Here is a 17,550-nt window from a genome sequence, read left to right on the forward strand (position 1 = left end):
TAAAATGTGAGTAACAATACCAACTTATTTTCAGGTTGTGAGCATTTCTCCATAATAATCCACATAAAGCACTTACCAGAGCACTTGGCATACTGTGTGAGCATGTAATAATGTTAGCTGTCATTCCAAGACAACATGTTGGAATAATCTACTATTTTTCCATCACTATATATCTCATTTTCCTTCTTTTTCTTCTCCCTCAAACCTGTCCCTATTCCAGCAGATGTTTTGGCCTGTGTTCCTAGCCTCCAGTGACAGCAGAAAGCCTGTTAGATTTCCTGCCTTTGTTTCCCAAAGTTTGAGGCCCAAGAAACTGGGACAAGCTATTTTCCTGAGACAAGATATCTTAGGAAGGGGAATGAGTGGAGCTTCTTTTCACCTCACACTAGAAAGCCATTCTGTTTGGAAAAAGGAGAGGGAAGGGAAAGAAAAGGGTGCTATACCAGTTTTCCAGTATCACCGTCAGGGAGAAAGCAAGGCCGGAGAGTATCTGGGCAGATGTAACTATAAGCAGCCTAATAAAGGTTCCCAAGCTCAAACCATGAATCCAAACGGCAGAGCTGCCAGACATGAAAGGCCTTGCTGCCCTTCCACCCCACAATACTTCACCTCTGGAAGCCTTGACAATTCCAGGGAGTATTTGCAAAACCCTGCCCCCACCCAAAAATTTTTAAATACTGCATATGAGTGAGTAAAATGATGCCGAGATTTTTAAAAGGACAAGCTTCCCATCAGATAGGTAAAATGAGTAGTAGTGGCAGTGGTGGTGTTAGTGATATAGAGATAAAAGTTAAGTGGAGTTATTGAAATGTATAGTTATATCTCTCACACTCCGGTGTTTGTGGATTTGTGGGCTGAGATTCTTATCAAATTCCAGAACTTGCAATGTCTCAAGGTAGTTGTTTAAAATATTAAGTGTTTTACTCACACTGCAAATGTTGATATAGATGCTGGGGTGGAGGTGGGGCAATAGGCCAGAATAAGCCCAAGAATACCTTGGAATTTGCTGAATTTCTTTCTTTTTGCATAATCTTATTCACACGTTAATGTTATATGAACCACTCTAGCTCCATGAGCAGCACAAAAGAGACTTTCTGCAAATGTGATTATTAGGTCAAAAGTTAGGAGATTTTTTGCCCCCAGCTTTTCTCCTCTCCTAAAATCTTTTTTTTTTCATTTATTTGTCAATGTCGTTAATTTTTTTAGCTGCATTTAAAAGGCTTTCTATTATTTCTGCATGAGTAAGAGTATGTGTCATGTCAGCCTCCTTGTCAGCTTCTGTTTCACTTTCATTAAATTTGTTGATTGAGTGTGAAGAAGGAGGCACTGTCACCATTTCCAGATTTCATAGTTGTAGGTTAGATCTCTCTCGGAGCAATGCCATGATTACTGCTGCAATTTTGTAATGGAGCCCTGGAGAGACACGGATGAAACCAGGGAAGGCTCCTTATCCCTTTCATGGGTTCAGGGAGGCAGAAAGAGAGGGGAGGAGGATGTTTCTGTTTCACCTGTATTCATTCATTCATTCATTTATTTGCTTCACAAATATTGAGCACCTCCTGAGTGACAGACACTGATTTCGGTGCTGGAAAGCATAAGCAGCCCTGGTGCCTGTTCTCACAGAGCCTATGGTCTGCCGGTGAGACAGATTTAATCAGATAAACACACTAATGAATGTATAGTTGCACCAACAGATCCTCATTTAATTGAGCTGGACTAGGACCTAGGCTTCAGTATTTTTTTTAATAAGCTTCATAGGTAACTCTGCCAGGCCTGGGAATCACTGGGCTAGACCATGCAAGTTCTAATCATATAGGCTCTACTCAAGCATTATGCATTTTGATTTTATCTTTCAAGCTGTGGTGAAAACGTTACTGAAGAGAGGTGATATAGTTAGATGTTCAGGGTTTTTAAAATTAAGCTTTTTTATTTTGAAATAATTATAGACTCATATGCAGTTGTAAGAAATAATACAAGGGAATCCCATGTATACTTTATCCAGTTTTCCCCAATGGTAACATCTTGCAAAACTATGGTACAATATCACAACCAGGATATTGACCTTGGTGCTGTCAAGATAAAGCATTTTCAACACCACATGAATCCCTCCTCTTGTCCTTGGATAGCCCTCCCCAGTTTACTCCTGGTGACCACTACTATGCTCTCCATTTCTATAATCTTGTCTTTTCAACAGTTATATAAGTGGAATCGTATAGTATAGAACCTCATGGGATTGGCTGTTTTCTCTCAGCATCATTTTCTGGACATTTATTCAGGTTGTTTCACGTGTCAATAGTTTGTTCCTTTTTAGGGGGCTGACTAGCAGCGTTCCATGTATAGGGGTGCCACAGTTTGTTTAACCATTCACATGTTGAAGGACATCTGGGTCAGCTCCAATGTTCAGAGATTTTAAATAGAGCTGCTATACACATTTGTGTATAGGTTTTTGTGTGAACATGAAGTCTTTGTTTCTCTGGCATACAAGCCCAAGTGTGCAATTGCTGAGTTATATGATAGTTGCATGTAGAAACTATCATGCATAAAGAAACTGTCAAACTATTTCCAGAGTATCTGCACCATTTTACATTCTCAACAGTAATGTACCAGTGATCCAGTTTCTCCTCATTCTCATCAGAATTTAATGTTGTCACTGTTTTTTATTTCAGCCATTCTGATAGGTATGTGGTAATAGTTTGTTGTGGTTTTGCTTTGAGTTTCTCTAATGGCCAACGATGCTGAACATCTTTTCATGTGCTTAGTTGCCATCTGTATATTACCTCTGGTGAAGTGTCTCTTCATGTCTTTGGCCTATTTTCTAATTGGATTATTAGACTTAATGTTGAGTTTTGAGAGTTTACTTTTATATTCCAAATACTAGTCCTTTTTGTCAAATATGGGGTTTGCAATTTTTTTCCCACTCTCCAATTTGTTCTTTATCCTGTTTACAGGGTCTTTCACAGAGCAAAGTTTTTAAATTGTGATGCAGTCTAATTTATCAGCTTTTCCTTTTATGGACCATATTTTTGATGTCAAGTCTAAGTGATCTTTGCTGAGTCCTATATCATGAAGATTTTTTCTTACTAAAATTTGATAGTTTTAATGTTTTCTATTTAAGTCCGTGAGTTATTTTGAGTTAATTTTTGCATAAGGTATAAATCTTAGGTTGAGGCTCACTTTTTAACCTTAAGGATTGCTCAGCACCATCTATTGAAAAGGCTATCTTCCCTCCATTAAATTTCCTTTGCACCTGTGTCAAAACATCAGTTGCATATATTTGTGTGTATCAATTTCTGGGCTTTCTGTTCTGTTCCGTAGATCTATGTGTCTATTCCTCTGCCAATACCCTATAGTTTTGACTATAGTAGCTGTATAATAAGTCTTGAAACCCTTGAAACCAGGTAAGACTGGTCCCTTTCATATTAGTCTTCCTTTTCAAAATTGTTTTAGCTATTCTAGTTCCTTTGCTTTTCTATATACATTGTAGAATAGCGTTGTCTATATCTATTTTTAAAACTTGCTGGAATTTTTTTTTAAGAGACAGAGTCTTGCACTGTTGGCCAGGTTGGAGTACAGGGGTATGATCATAGCTCACTACAGCACCAAACTCCTGGGCTCTCGCAATCTTCCCGCCTCAGCCTCCCAAGTAGCTAGAACTACATGCAACTGCCACTACAATCGTATTTAAAAGTAAAGTTAAAAAAATTTTTTTTGAGATAAGATCTCACTCTGTTGACTAGTCTGGTCTTGAACACCTAGCCTCAAGCAATCCTCTTGCCTCCCAAAGCACTAGAATTGGCAAGAGTGAGCTACCAGGCCCAACCAGTATAATGTTATGTGTACAGTTTTTTGTAGATATTATTTATTATGTTGAGGAAATTCCCCTCTATTGCCATTTTTCTGATAGTTCTTAAGATCATTCATCGGTGTTGAAGTTTGTCAGAGTCTTTCTGTATCCATTGATTGTTATGATCAAGGATTTTTTCTTTAGCCTGTTAATACGATGTATTAAATAGCTTCATTTTCAACTACTGAGCCAGCCTGAAATAAACCTCGCTTGGTCATGATATATTATTATATATGCTGCTGAATTCTATTTTCTCTTTTACTGGTCTTTTGGCTGGAGAGAGTAGGCTTTTGTTGGGGCTTTACTTGTATGTGCACATTGTTATTTCTGGGTTGTCGGCCTCTTTCTCTCCAAGTCTGGGATATATGGGACAAAAACATAATCCAGGGAGCCCACCACCTTGTTACACTTTGAGTCCCTAGATCCCTAGGTGGTCTGGCTTCTTTTTTTCACCTTTGAAAATCTTCTTATGTTTGTTTTATATATAACATTGAGAGTTTTTCGTTGTTCTTAATGGCAGAAGTACAGAAAGATACTCCATCTTCCCAAAAATAGAAGTTCAGATTATGTTTTGAAAGGCACTGGAGGCAGGCCAGGGAAGGCATGTAAAAGGCTACTGCACTGGTCCAGGTGAGGGGAGTTAGTCTGGTAGGAGGCTGTTTCTTCCACCATTTTCCCCTCACATTCCACTGCCCCATTTGCACAGAGCTGGGGTTCTACTACCCCAGTAGGGCAGCAAGAGAGAAGGAGCAGGCAATCTCTTGGAGCATTACACCATGATAAAGGGGCGCCAATACCCTCCAGATGCTAGCTGTTTCTTTCTAGAGCTTTTAAATATTCTCCTTCAGCAGAAGAAATAAGTCACTCCTGAAAGCATCCTAACAATGTGCATTTCTCCAAAGTTTCCTTAACACTTCACATTTAACACGACTCCAGGTATAAGCAACATTAAACAAGTCATATCTTATGTTACAACTTGAGTGAAATTTTAATGATGCTGAATTTGCTAATTTGCTCTGGTATAATGTATTTCCTGTTTATAATTCCTTTTGGCTAATAGCAGTAATCAACAGAAAACACTGACAGACTGCACAATGGCAATAGTAATTCTGGAAAGAGATAGTTTTATTATCTACAGATGAATCCATGTTTCTAAAACATTATTTACCATAATGTAAAATATGGGTTGGGTGTGGTGGCTCACAGCACTTTGGGAGGCTGAGGCGGGCAGATCACCTGAGGTCAGGAGTTCAAGCCTAGCCTGGCCAACATGGTGAAACCCCATCTCTACTAAAAATACAAAAATCAGCCAAGTGCAGTGGTGCATGCTTGTAATCCCAGCTACTTGGGAGGCTGAGGTAGGAGGATTGCTTGAACCTGGGAGGCAGAGGTTGCAGTGAGCTGAGATCATACCACTGCACTCCAACCTGGGCAACAGAAGGAGACTCTATCTCAAAAAAACAAAAATAAAAATAAAATGTTGTAATTTGTAAGGTCATAATTTCTATGCACCAAAGCTTTTATAGGAGGCCTGTATTTTAGCAATCAACCTGTCCTTATTCTGTTCAAATTCAAGGGCACTTGAGTCACTTTAGATGGTGTCACCTACAGTGGGAAGCAATCACAGTATAGATATTTTTCTTATTATGTTTGCAAAATAAACTTCAAAAAATTACCTAGCAACCTTGTGACCACTTGTTTTCTTTTCTTGAACATAATAATCCTTTTAACACTTTAAGACTGCCATTTCCAAGAAAATAGTATAATTTACATAATTGAATTTTATTTTTCTAAAAAATTGTACCGCACTTTAGGATGAACAGTTGACCAAAGAAGGGTCCCTTTGCCATGTCTCTGAAAACATCTTCTATGAATACAGCCATTCCTAATGCTCCAGTATCAATGTCTCTATAATACAGTAGTGTAAAGGTGCCTCTTGGCACCAGCATAAGAGGAGATTGGAAGTCGTTTCTGAGCCCTGACATCATCCAACTTGGAGATGGGCATTTTTCACCCGTGCATCTCCTTGCTTTGCCATTTGGCATCCAGTCATTCAAAAACATCCAGTGACCATCTACTCTTGACATAATTCCAGATGTGATCTTTGTAGTCATGTTAGACCTTTTATTCACTTTTATCCCCCAACCTCTAGATCTGTTACACATTGTAGCAAACTCTTGTAAAATGTCTAATGAAAGAAAGAAAAACATTAAATAATATTGAATAGCCAGGTAATATAATATAGAATCATGTATGTAGAATTTTTATGATGTTAGGAAAAATTATTGGCCTTAAAAATTCGCCATTCATTTTTCAAACAGTACATAGTGCGCACAAGGTTCTTTGTCCTCAAACTTTTGGCAATACCAAAAGAGGCCTTTAATCTTAACAATAAGTGAGCCTTGGTAGAAATCCCTTTGAGCAATCAGTGCTTGTCAAAGTTTTGTTCAACAATCATCTGTATGAGAAGCATCTAGGAAATTATTTAGGAATGAGGCTATTTGGGCTGAAATCCTTAAATAAAGAAATAATTGTTTTAACCAGGGGCAAGTTATGAATAAAGTTGAGCCATAAATCAAATGGATGTTAACTGAAAAAGAAGTCTCAAAGCAGATGGTGAGAAAGTGAAGACAGTTAGAGAGCCTCTGCCCCAGTTCAGGAGGAATATTCCGGACCAAACGCACAAAGGAAGCAGGTAAGGAGTGACTTCACCTGAGAGAAAATAAAAACCTTTTCATTAGGGGAGACACCAAGCAAGAATGCCACAGTGTTAACAAGGGGTGGATATTAACAGGTAAAATAACACTTTCCCCCAGATGAGCAGCCTGAGTTGATCTGCAGTTACAAAATTGCAGCCAGGTGTGGCTGCTCACGCCTGTAATCCCAGCACTTGGGAGGTCAAGGCAGGAGGATTGCTTGTGCCCAGGAATTTGAGACCAGTCTGGGCAACATGGCAGAAACCCATCTCTACAAAAAGTACAAAAATTAGCCAGGTGTGGTGTTTGCGCCTGTAGTCCCAGCTACTCGGGAGGCTGAGGTGGGAGGATTGATTGAGCCCGGGAGGTCAAGGCTGCAGTGAGCCATGATCGTGTCACTGTACTCCAGCCTGAGTGACAGAGCAAGACCCTGTCTCAAACAAACAAACAAACAAACAAAATAGACATCCAGCCAGGCACAGTGGCTCACACCTGTAATCCTAGCACTTTGGGCTGCTGAGTAGAGAGCATTGCGGCGTAGAGGGGAGGAATTGCTTGAGGCCAGGAGTTCGAGAACAGCCTGGGCAACATATGAAGGCCCCCGTCTCTACAAAAAATAAAATTAGCCAGACATGGTGGCATGCACCTGTCGTCCTAGCTACTCGGGAAGTGGAGGTGGGAGGATCTCTTGAGCCCAGAAGTTGAAGGTTACAGTGAGCTATGATCACACCACTGCACTCCAGTGTGGGCTACAGAGTAAGACCCTGCCTCTAAAAAATAAATAAATAAAATAAAATGTAAATTAAAAGGAAAAAAGAGTAGACACCCTAAGCCCATGGGAAAAAATCTGGTATTGGAAACTGAGTGACAGACTCCTCACATTTAGGTAGAAAAATTGTTAAACTAAAATGTACAGCAGGTCCTTGAATAATGTCATCGTTCAATGTCATTTCATTATAAGGTTGATAAGAAAAATATACATTTTCAGCAAGCACCACTGTCTGAGTGGAGTTTGCACATTCTCCCCATGTCTACGTCAGTTTCTTCCAGGTACTCCTGTTTCCTCCCACATCCCAAAGATGTGCCCGTTAGGTTCATTGTTGTGTCCAAATGGTCCCAGTGTGAGTGTGGTTTTGTGTGAGTGCACCCTGTGATGGGCTGGTGTCCTGTCCAGGGATAGTTCCTCCTGCCTCGCACCCTGAGTGAGTTCTGGCCACCTGAGACCCTGAACTAGAATAATGGGGTAAATAATCATCTTAGTTGTTTTTATTTATCTTTCTTAAATATATGTATAGCTCACATTTATTTCAATGTTTAATATTAGAAGTGTTTTGGGGCTTAGGAACTTAACATTGGTTTATATCAATTAGCCTATGGTCAGATTGGTTTTGTTGTACATCATTTCACTTAAAGTTGCAGTTTCCAAGAACCTATTGAGGATGTTAAGTGAGGACTTGCTGTATTCATAACGCCAATTTTCTTTCACTTAGGTACATTTTGGTCAGGTATTGGGATTTGCCTCCCAGGCACTGTAAGTTAGATGAAGAAGGCTATTCTAACTGGAACATATATCTGTTACATAAGTGATATAAACAAAAATTGAATCGTTATTAAGCAAAATTCCATTTTTAAATAAAATGCTCTAATGATTAATCACGTGTATTTTCTTCAGCTATCTACATTGAAAGAGCATCACATTGGCTAGGTCTAAATAACTGTAAAGCAGCAGTTTGCAACCCTGACTGTATATTAGAGCCATGAGGGAAATATAAAAACTACTCATGCCAGCTTAAGAAACTCTCATTTCATCATCAAACGAAGGTCCAGGTTTGGATATTTATTTTCTAGAGGGATATCACCATTCACTGGCTAAGTGAAACAGAATTGTTAGGTTTAAGAGGAAATTATCAGCAGCTGTGAGGTTGCCACTAAACTTAGAAACCTGTAAACCTTTAAAGTTCACAACCTTGGCTGCTTCTTTCAATTGATTGGGAGCTTGTAAAAATCCCAACGTCCAGACTGCACCTTAAACCAATTAAAACCTTTGGAGGAGGAATTTAGGCATTAGTCTTAAAATCTTTGTATCTGAAATTGAGAAACACAGCTAATGGGTGGCTTTACTGTTAGAGATGTCCTACAAGAATTGGAAGAGCAGATGTTCAGATCTTTGGTTCTCATGAACACTGATCAACCAAAAGATTTCTTTAAATTTTTGCTGAGCCTCATTGATTCAGTTCTGTTAGCTGCCATTCTTCAGCTAAAGTTTGTGAAAAGATCCTGGTTACTTAAGGGTACAGTTCATTTCAATAACTATAATTTGAGATAGTAACCCTTACTATCTCTGGAGTCTCTGCTGCAAATTCATCAAGATTTGGTTGTGGCTAAGTTGTGAAGCATCATCATCTCAGCATTGACCCAAATTAGACCTTGGTAGGGAATTTTAAGACTATAATTTACTGCATCCTTGTGCAATTAAAGGATAGCACTCTCTATCTTATGAAATAGGCTGTAATGAATGGAAAGAGGTCTTATTTTAAACATATTGCTATATATATGACCTAATTAAATTTGCAAACAATTCATTATTTTAAGGAACAACTATATATAGCATTAAATCTATTATAGAGTCTCCATTTTTTAAAAGAAATATTTCTTTGTAAATGAGTGAAATTTTCTAATAGTACCAAGCAATTTGCCACAGGCATTTGTTCTGAGTTGCTTTTGTTCTTTTCAAAGCAGTCAATACGTAAAAACCCTGAAAATCATTTTAAACCCAATTTATTCAAATTCACTAGCAGGCCATAAATACAGCTTTTCCTGTGAACAATAATGAAAACAAAAGAGCACCCCATTTAATGAAGCTATCCAATGACAACTTGGATTTCAAACTCAGAGAAAGGAAAACAGGGATAGAAATGCACTCCACTTTAATGTTTACCTTTAACATGGATGAGGAAACTGGGAAGTAAATCTAGATGACTCTGTGGCTTCCACATCCTCTGGGAGCCTACCCAGGTGCTTTAAGTCTCCCTTTCAACCTGCTGTCCTTTCAGGAGCTGGTATCCTCCCCTCTCAAATCTTACCTTTAAAGATAAATTGATTAAGTACTGTTTATTTGTTCCTTAATAGGAAGTTCATTTTTTTGAATGAACCTCCTTCCAAGGATTTACACGTTAAGACTTATCTTTACTATTCTTATAATAACTGTTGTTGTTGTTTAAAAGGAGCTGTGATATCCCGAAGGAAGTGAAGTAACCTTGGATCCGTGGATTTTTCTGGACAACTGTACTCCCAGAGTTGTCCAGAAAAAAAAATACACTTCATATACACATATCTTAAAGAGAAATAAAAAACTATTCTTAAAATGGCTTGAAAATACCAATTGAGGGAAAAATGAATTTAGAGTGTTTTTTAAAGGCCTAAATAAAAAGAGACTGCCCAGACTACCTGCTAGAATGAATGACTCAGAAATAAAAGATCTGGGGGCTTTTAGAGGCAGCAACTATTACGTATTCACAAGGGTAGTGAGAATTCCGTGGAGATGGTGGGACACAAATTAGACATCCATCGGATGGAAATTTTTCATTGTTAATTTTTCATTAACAATTCAAACTATCCGCATATTTGGTTTCACACAAACTGAAATTCTAGATGATTGACTTATTACACCTATGACAAATCGGATTTTAGGTTTTTGTTGTTTTTGCTTTAAGAAGATACACTCTTGGAAAAAATGGAGAAAATAGTTCCTCAGAGACAGAGACTTATTGAAGTGAGGAGATAGAAAGGAAGTTAATTTTGAGTAGTTTCAATCAATTTAGACAAGACAATCTACAATGGTTTGAATATTTGTCCCATCCAAAACTCATGTTGAAATTGAACCAACAATATGGCAGTATTGAGAAAGGGGCCTTTAAGAGGTGATGGGTTGTGAGGGGTCTGCCATTAATGGATTAATGGCTTAATGGGTTCATGGACTATGGATGATCATGGAAGTGGGACTGGTGGCCTTATAAGAAGAGGAAGAGAGACCCAAGCTAGCACACTCAGCCCCCTTGCCATGTAATGCCCTTTGCCAACGGGGGACTCTACACAGAGTCCTCACCAGCAAGAAGGCCCTCACCAGTTGATGTCCCTCAATCTTGGACTTCTCAGCCTCCATAACTGTGAGAAATAAATTCTTTTTCTTTATAAATTGCCCGGTTTCAACTATTCTGTTATAAGCTACAGAAAATGAACTAAAACACTATCCTTTTAACCTGAGCTTTAATAAATGTTAACTCTTGCTGCGCTTTTCCCAACTTTGTACATGAATAACTTCTTTGTAGTACCCCATAGCTTCTCTCCAGATTTGGCTTCTTCCAAGACTGCTGACCCCAGGATTTAAAAGCCTATCTTCACCTATAATCCCCACACTCTGGGAGGCCAAGGCAGTCCAATCACCTGAGGTCAGGAGTTCAAGACCAGCCTGGCCAACATGGTGAAACCCCGTCTCTTCTAAAAATACAAAAAATTAGCCAGCATCATGATGCATGCTTGTAATCTCAGCTACTTGGGAGGCTGAGGCACAAGAATCACTTGACCCTGGGAGGCGGAGGTTGCAGTGAGCTGAGATCACGCCACTGCATTTTCCAACCTAGGTGACAGAGTGAGAAAAAAAAAAAAGAGAAAAAAAATAAAAGCCTATCCTATTCTCTTCTCCTTTCACCATGGTCACTGCCTCTAATTCAGAGCCTCCTTTTTCACTTTTTGCAGTCTGGCAGCTGCCACTACCATCCTGATAACATTGCTCCCTGGAGGAGACGTTGAGGACCATTTCCCCAGAAATGTGAGCTAAAACCAAACTGGTAAAAGACATTTTTTGCTGGGTGTTATGGCTCATTCCTGTAATCCCAGCACTTTGGGAAGCTGAGGCAAATGGATTGCTTGAGCCCAGGAGTTTGAAAGCAGCCTGGGCAACATAGTAAGACTCTGTCTCTACTAAAAATAAAAATAATAAAAAAGGACATTAGCTGGGTGTGGTACTGTGCCCCTGGAGTCCCAGCTATTTGGGAGGCTAAGGTAGGAGGATTGTTTGGGCTTGGAGGGTGAGGCTGCAGTGAGCTATGATTGCACCACTGCACTCCAGCCTGGGAAGCAGAGTGAGACCCCATATCAAAAAATAAATAAATAAAAATAAAATAAAAGACAGTTTTAAGTTATGTAATGAAGGGAGATGGTTGGGGAGGAGGAGAGGAAGACAAAAAATACAACTCTGGGGGATGGTGGAGGCTTACCAAGAGGAGAAACCAGCAAGACACACAGTGGGAACAACCATGAGAGAAGAGGTGACTGAGGGACTGTATTGTTACTGCAGCCTCGGAAGCAGCAAATGTAAAAAAGTTACCCTTTCTGCCCAACCCAAGCTCAGAGCCTCCTCACTGATTTTCCTACTCCCAGGCCCTCCCAATGCCACTGTGGTTCACACTGAGCACTGGTCCTGGGGTCCTAGCAGTCATCATTTTACACAATTTGATCCTGTTCAGCTCTTCTGGCTTTGTCTCTCTTTCTTTACTTCTGAAAGTCTAGCTGGAGAAAATAACTCTCCATACCCCAGAACACACACCACGTTTTCCCATCTTTAGCTCTCTGCTCACTAATGACTTCCCCTCTAATGTCAATCCCCATCATATCATCTCCACCTACCCAAGTCCTACCCATAAAAAGAGAAAAAAAAAAAAGAAAAAGAAAAGACGCAGAATCTCATTCCATCTCCCAGGCCAGAGTACAATGATGCAATCACAGCTCACTGTGGCCTTGACATCTGGGCTCAAGCTATCCTCCTACCTCAGCCTCCTGAGTAGACAGGACCACAGGCAGGCACCATGCCTGGCTAAATTTTTTTTTTCTTTTTAGACAGAGTTTCACTCTGTTGCCCAGGCTGGAATGCAGTGGCTTGATCTTGGCTCACTGCAACCTCTGCTTCACAAGTTCAAGTGATTCTTGTGCCTCAGCTTCCTGGATAGCTACGACTACATGTGTGCTCCGCCATGCCTGGCTAATTTTTTGTATTTTTAATAGAGATAGGGTTTCCCCATGTTGGCCAGATTGGTCTTGAACTCCTGACCTCAAGTGATCCACCCACCTTGGCCTCCCAAAGTGCTGGGATTACAGGCATGAGCTACTACGCCCAGCCCAATTTTTAAAAATATTTTTTTGCAGAGACAGGGTGTTGTTATGTTGCCCAGGCTGGTCTTAAACTCCTGGGCTCAAGCCATCCTCCCACTTCTGCCTCCCAAAGTGGTGGGATCGCTGGTGTGTGCCACTGTGCCCAGCCCCAGCTCAACTCTGTAATGGGTAAATGAATAACCAAATGATAGCTCCAGTACAATCTTGATCACAGTCACACAGCCTCAATTCTCAGTATGATCTGAAATTTGCCCATAGTGCTGCCCTTTGAACGGATCAGCACCACAGATTTTTCATTGATACCCACAGAAATTACCATAGTTTAGATTATCAGATGTCTAAAGGAACATATGTGCTCATAGTTCCCACACCCAAACACATTTTTTTTGCACATACAGCAGTTATCAAAAAGTACCCCAGACTTTTCTCCTGAGCTACAAATATACAATGCCCTGCCTGCCCTCCTATCCTTAGCTCTATATTTTTAGTTCTTTCTCTCTCCTTTATTGATTTTAACACCTTTCTTGCTCTGGTTTATGTGATATTATCCTGTAGGGAATTAAGTAGATGCTTCCAATTAGATTCATTACAAGTTCCCTTAAGAAGCGATTAGGAAGGTAAGAGTCCCAAGTGGCTGGTTTCCTCAGTAATAACAGCAGCATTTTTAGGGTGTGTGCCAATATCAAACCAGGTTTTAAGTGCCACATTACTCCTTTATCACCAAGGGATCCTTGGAAGCTTGCAAAACTGAGTGCAGCTGAGCATAAAGTAGTGTTTTATTGAATGCCTTCATGTGGCAATTACAAAGAAAACAGAAATATGAATCCCTCATCAAAAGGCAGTTTAGGAGGGGTAGTCAATCAGTGCATGGACCCTGTAGTCAAATGGTACTGGCTTTAAATTCCAGTGCCAGCTATAGGACTTTCGGAAAATTACTTAACTTTTCTGAGCCTGTTTTCTCATCTGTTAAATGGGGGTAATGGTATAGTAATAGGGCTTTGGGGAGAATTAAATTAATTAAATTAAATTAAATTAATCCAGCACAATACTTGGTACATAGAGTTCAAATAAATGGCAGCTATTATCATTACCATGAAAATTAACATTCCATTGAATCACATGACCTGCCTTCCATTTCCAAAACTATGACCTTTTAGTTGCTAAGTTATTTGTGAAGTCTATGGGCTGTAAGAAAGATGACAAGAAGGGAAAGAGGGAAAAGAGGAAGAAGTTTTCCTGTTTTCCATGGGTCAGGTTTTCACTGCTACTGAACTCTTTACACAAGCATAATAGAGATAATATTTTGAAAATATTAATAGTTTTCTTTCCTCTTAGAAAACTGCAAACTCCGCCTCCTGGGTTCAAGCAATTCTCCTGCCTCCAGAGTAGCTGGGATTGCAGCATGCACCACCACACCCAGCTAATTTTTGTATTTTTAGTAGAGACAGGATTTTGCCATATTGGCCAGGCTGGTCTCAAACTCCTGGCCTCAAGTGATCTGCCCGCTTTGACCTCCGTAAGCGCCGGGATTACAGGTGTGAGCCATCGTGCCCAGCCATTCTTTCCCCTTCTTTATATCTGGTTCTACTATTCAGCTAATATAACCTAAATACCTCCTTATTCGGGATGGAGGAAAACCTGATATAGATGCAGTTCTTCCTGTTGGCCTGGTGGATTGTGGGAAAAATAGCAGAAGGCAAATGGTAGCAAAAGCAAGTGGGCAGACACTTGTGTCCTGGCTTGCCTCCTCCAGGCCACAGTCTGGAAGAGGGAAGAAGAGGATATGGTACATAAACTGGGGGAGAGCCAGATGCAAAAGCAGAGGAGGCTTGTGCCCCAGTCCTAGCTCAGAACTCTGAGAAGAGACTGTGGTGTAGAATGGCTTACACCAACCTGGTGCTACCACAGAACAAGGAAGGCAGCAGGGAGGCATGGTTCCGCAGAAAGAGGGCCTGTGTTCCCACTCCTAAACTTGCCTTTCCTCTTAAAAGGCATAGAAGGGCCCCAGAAGCTCCCAGACTCCCCTGTAGAACCAGACAAGGTAGGTAACAGAATTGGCAGCTTCAGGACCTGCTATAATGGAGCCTCTGTAGTTAGGGGTGAGATAACACTAACATCAAGGCCAGGGGCTAGAGAGGGGACCTGGCTGAACTCGGTGGCATCTGTAGTCCTGGCAAATGTAAGGTAAGGTGGGTCTAACTGAGCCTAGGAACAACACTGCACTTGGGGAAGACCACTGTAAGGCTGTGGGAACCTGACTGGATCAGCCACTTCAGAGCAGAGGCAAGAGATAGAATAGGCCCTGCACTCATATCAAGGCTCATCTCCCCCTGCAGTGGGATCCACATGCCTAAACACCATCTGGTAGAGAAGTAGGGAATGAACAAAGGGGATATTAGAAAGACAGCTAATCTACCCTGTGTGGAAAAGAATGAACTTTGCACAAAGAGAAGTTAGGCCTTTGCTTCTGAGAGTACTTTAAGCCTTTGTAATGTCCTGCCTGATAAGATGGGGTTACCTGGGGGCCTAAGACCATGCCAGATAGTCTATGCTAACAATGTGATTATGGTGGGGCTTTGGGCCTTGCAATATCAACCCAACCTCTGGAAGGCTGGAAGCTAAGGTGGTCAATGGGTGGTCAACCATATCTACTGGTAGCCAACCATATCTATGTAACCAAGCCCCAATTAAAAACTCTGGACACCAAGGCTCAAGTGAGTTTCCCTGGCTGGCAATACTCTGTGTGTATTGCCCAGCATCATTGCTGGGAGGAATTAGCACTGTCTAGAGTTCCACTGGGATATGACAACTAGAAGCTTTGCACTTGCAACTCTCCTGGACCCTGCCTCATCATGCCTCTTCCCTTTGCTGATTTTCATTTCTTTCTTTTCACTGTAATAAGCCATAACTACGAGTATAACAGTTTTCAGTGAGTTCTATCAGTTATTGAACCTGAGGGTTGTCCTGGGGGGCTCCTGATTTCCACAAACCCCAAAGAGACAGGGCCAACTGGAGTGAGTAAAGAAAGATTGCATCCATTAGAGCAAATCAAGAAGCCTCATTGTCTTATAGAATTTCAGTGGTGCTTTGTAAATATGTGACCCTACTACTCAAGAAAGTAAAGACTTCTTACCACTCCAAATAAGGCATGGATGAAGGAATCACAGCTAGCTAGTCTTTTTTTTTCAAACTAAAGAAGGGGACACGTGTACTGCCTTCAAACATTACAAAGCTATCATGTAAGAAAGGAACTAGCATTAGTATTTGTCTAGCTGAAGGGTTATATAAAGCCCTGGTGGAAGTTATAGAGGGCCAGGCTTCAGTTTAAGCACAAACTTAGTGACAACCAGAGGCCTCTAAAAAACACACAAGCAGCTAACTCAAAGATAGCTGAGTTCCTCATCACCAGAGATCTTAGAGGCCAATGACCCCTTGTACTGAGATTGTGTATAGAATGAAAGTTGACTCAAACATCCTTTAAGTTACATTCCAAGCTGAAAGGCTGTGATTGGGAAGTAAGATAATGTGGCCAAATGTGAACAGTTGGTGGTGAGTCTACATATGGATGTTTATTCTTTCAACTTCTCTGTAGGTTTGAAATTTTTAAAAAATTGGAAGCAAACAACAAAGGAAAAAGAAACATTTTGGAAACTACCTGGTGGCTGGAAATTCTCAGTCATTTCTAAAAATAAACAGAAATTTATTTTCTCACAATTTAGGATTAGAGTCAAGGATAATGAGTATTGCATCTAATGAAAATATGTGTTGGTTCCCACATTTTACCACTACCGGCACAGCTACGTTTTTAGTCCTTTTATATTTAGCGATTTCAATGGACTGAATTGTGTCTTGTTAAAATTCATGTGTTGAAACCCTAATTCCCAAGGTGATTGTACTTGAAGATAAGGCCTTTAAGAGGCAATTAAGATTAAAAGAAGTCATAAGAGTAAGGCTCTAATTTGATAGGATTGGTAATCTTGTAAGAAGAGTCAGAGAGTGAGGCAGGATGGGGGAGAAAGAGGAAGACAGAAAGAGAAGAGGATAGAGAGAGAGAGAGAGAGAGATCTCTTCCTACCCTTTGAGAACACAGTGAGAAGGCAGCCATCTGCAAGCCAGAGAAAGAGTCCTCACCTGACACTGCTGCCAGACCTCGCTCTTGGACTTTCCAGCTTCAAGAACTGTGAAAAAAATAAATGTCTATTGTTTACGTTACTCCATCTATAGTATTTTGTTATGGCAGCCCTAGCACACTAAGACGATGACCTTTTAATGACTTATTGACTTATTTCCTGCCTGTGTAATATTATTCATATTACTATGGCTCTTATATACAATTAGGTATATACTTAAACCTTATTATATTTATAGAAACACAGAGCATTAACAGTGCATTTCTGAAGATGTTTTTCAGATGCACTATCGTGCAAGCACACAAGACAGCAGGTGATAGTGCCAGCAATTACTGCAGGATTGACTCCAAATCCCATCATCCTGGGAGGAACTGGCAAGAGAAAATCATGAAACTTGTCGATAGCATTGCTACTATACGAAATAAGAATGACCCAGGTAGGTGACCATTGATGAAACCAAGATTAGGATTTGCTGTAAACACTAGTGTCTGTACATATATTAATGTCTGAGGAGATAGGGTTGGAATTTTACAAATCATATTCGTTCAGAATTGTAAACATACAAAATGATTTTCCTGCTCTCTACTGGAGCAGCACCATCTGCTGGACCCACTCAAAATGCAAATTCTCCAACCCTGATGGAACTAAGCAAAGTCAGCAGCCTCCTCTATCTGCTCCTTTTCTGGACCCTAACATCCCCCTTCTTGTTTCC

General features: G+C 40.4%; 1 long non-coding RNA gene across 1 annotated transcript; it reads right to left on the reverse strand.

Annotated features, from left to right (window-relative positions):
- Nucleotides 1-5,609: 5,609 nt before the first annotated feature.
- LOC134762013 (uncharacterized) lies at nt 5,610-16,889 on the reverse strand. The gene is made up of 3 exons (XR_010141450.1): nt 16,840-16,889; nt 9,479-9,623; nt 5,610-6,032 (listed from the first exon to the last, which is right to left on the reverse strand). It is a non-coding gene; the product is annotated as an uncharacterized LOC134762013 (long non-coding RNA).
- Between the last annotated feature and the right edge of the window lie 661 nt (nt 16,890-17,550).

The sequence above is a fragment of the Pongo abelii genome, chromosome 8, assembly GCF_028885655.2.
Source record: "Pongo abelii isolate AG06213 chromosome 8, NHGRI_mPonAbe1-v2.0_pri, whole genome shotgun sequence".
Taxonomy (NCBI): domain Eukaryota; kingdom Metazoa; phylum Chordata; class Mammalia; order Primates; family Hominidae; genus Pongo; species Pongo abelii.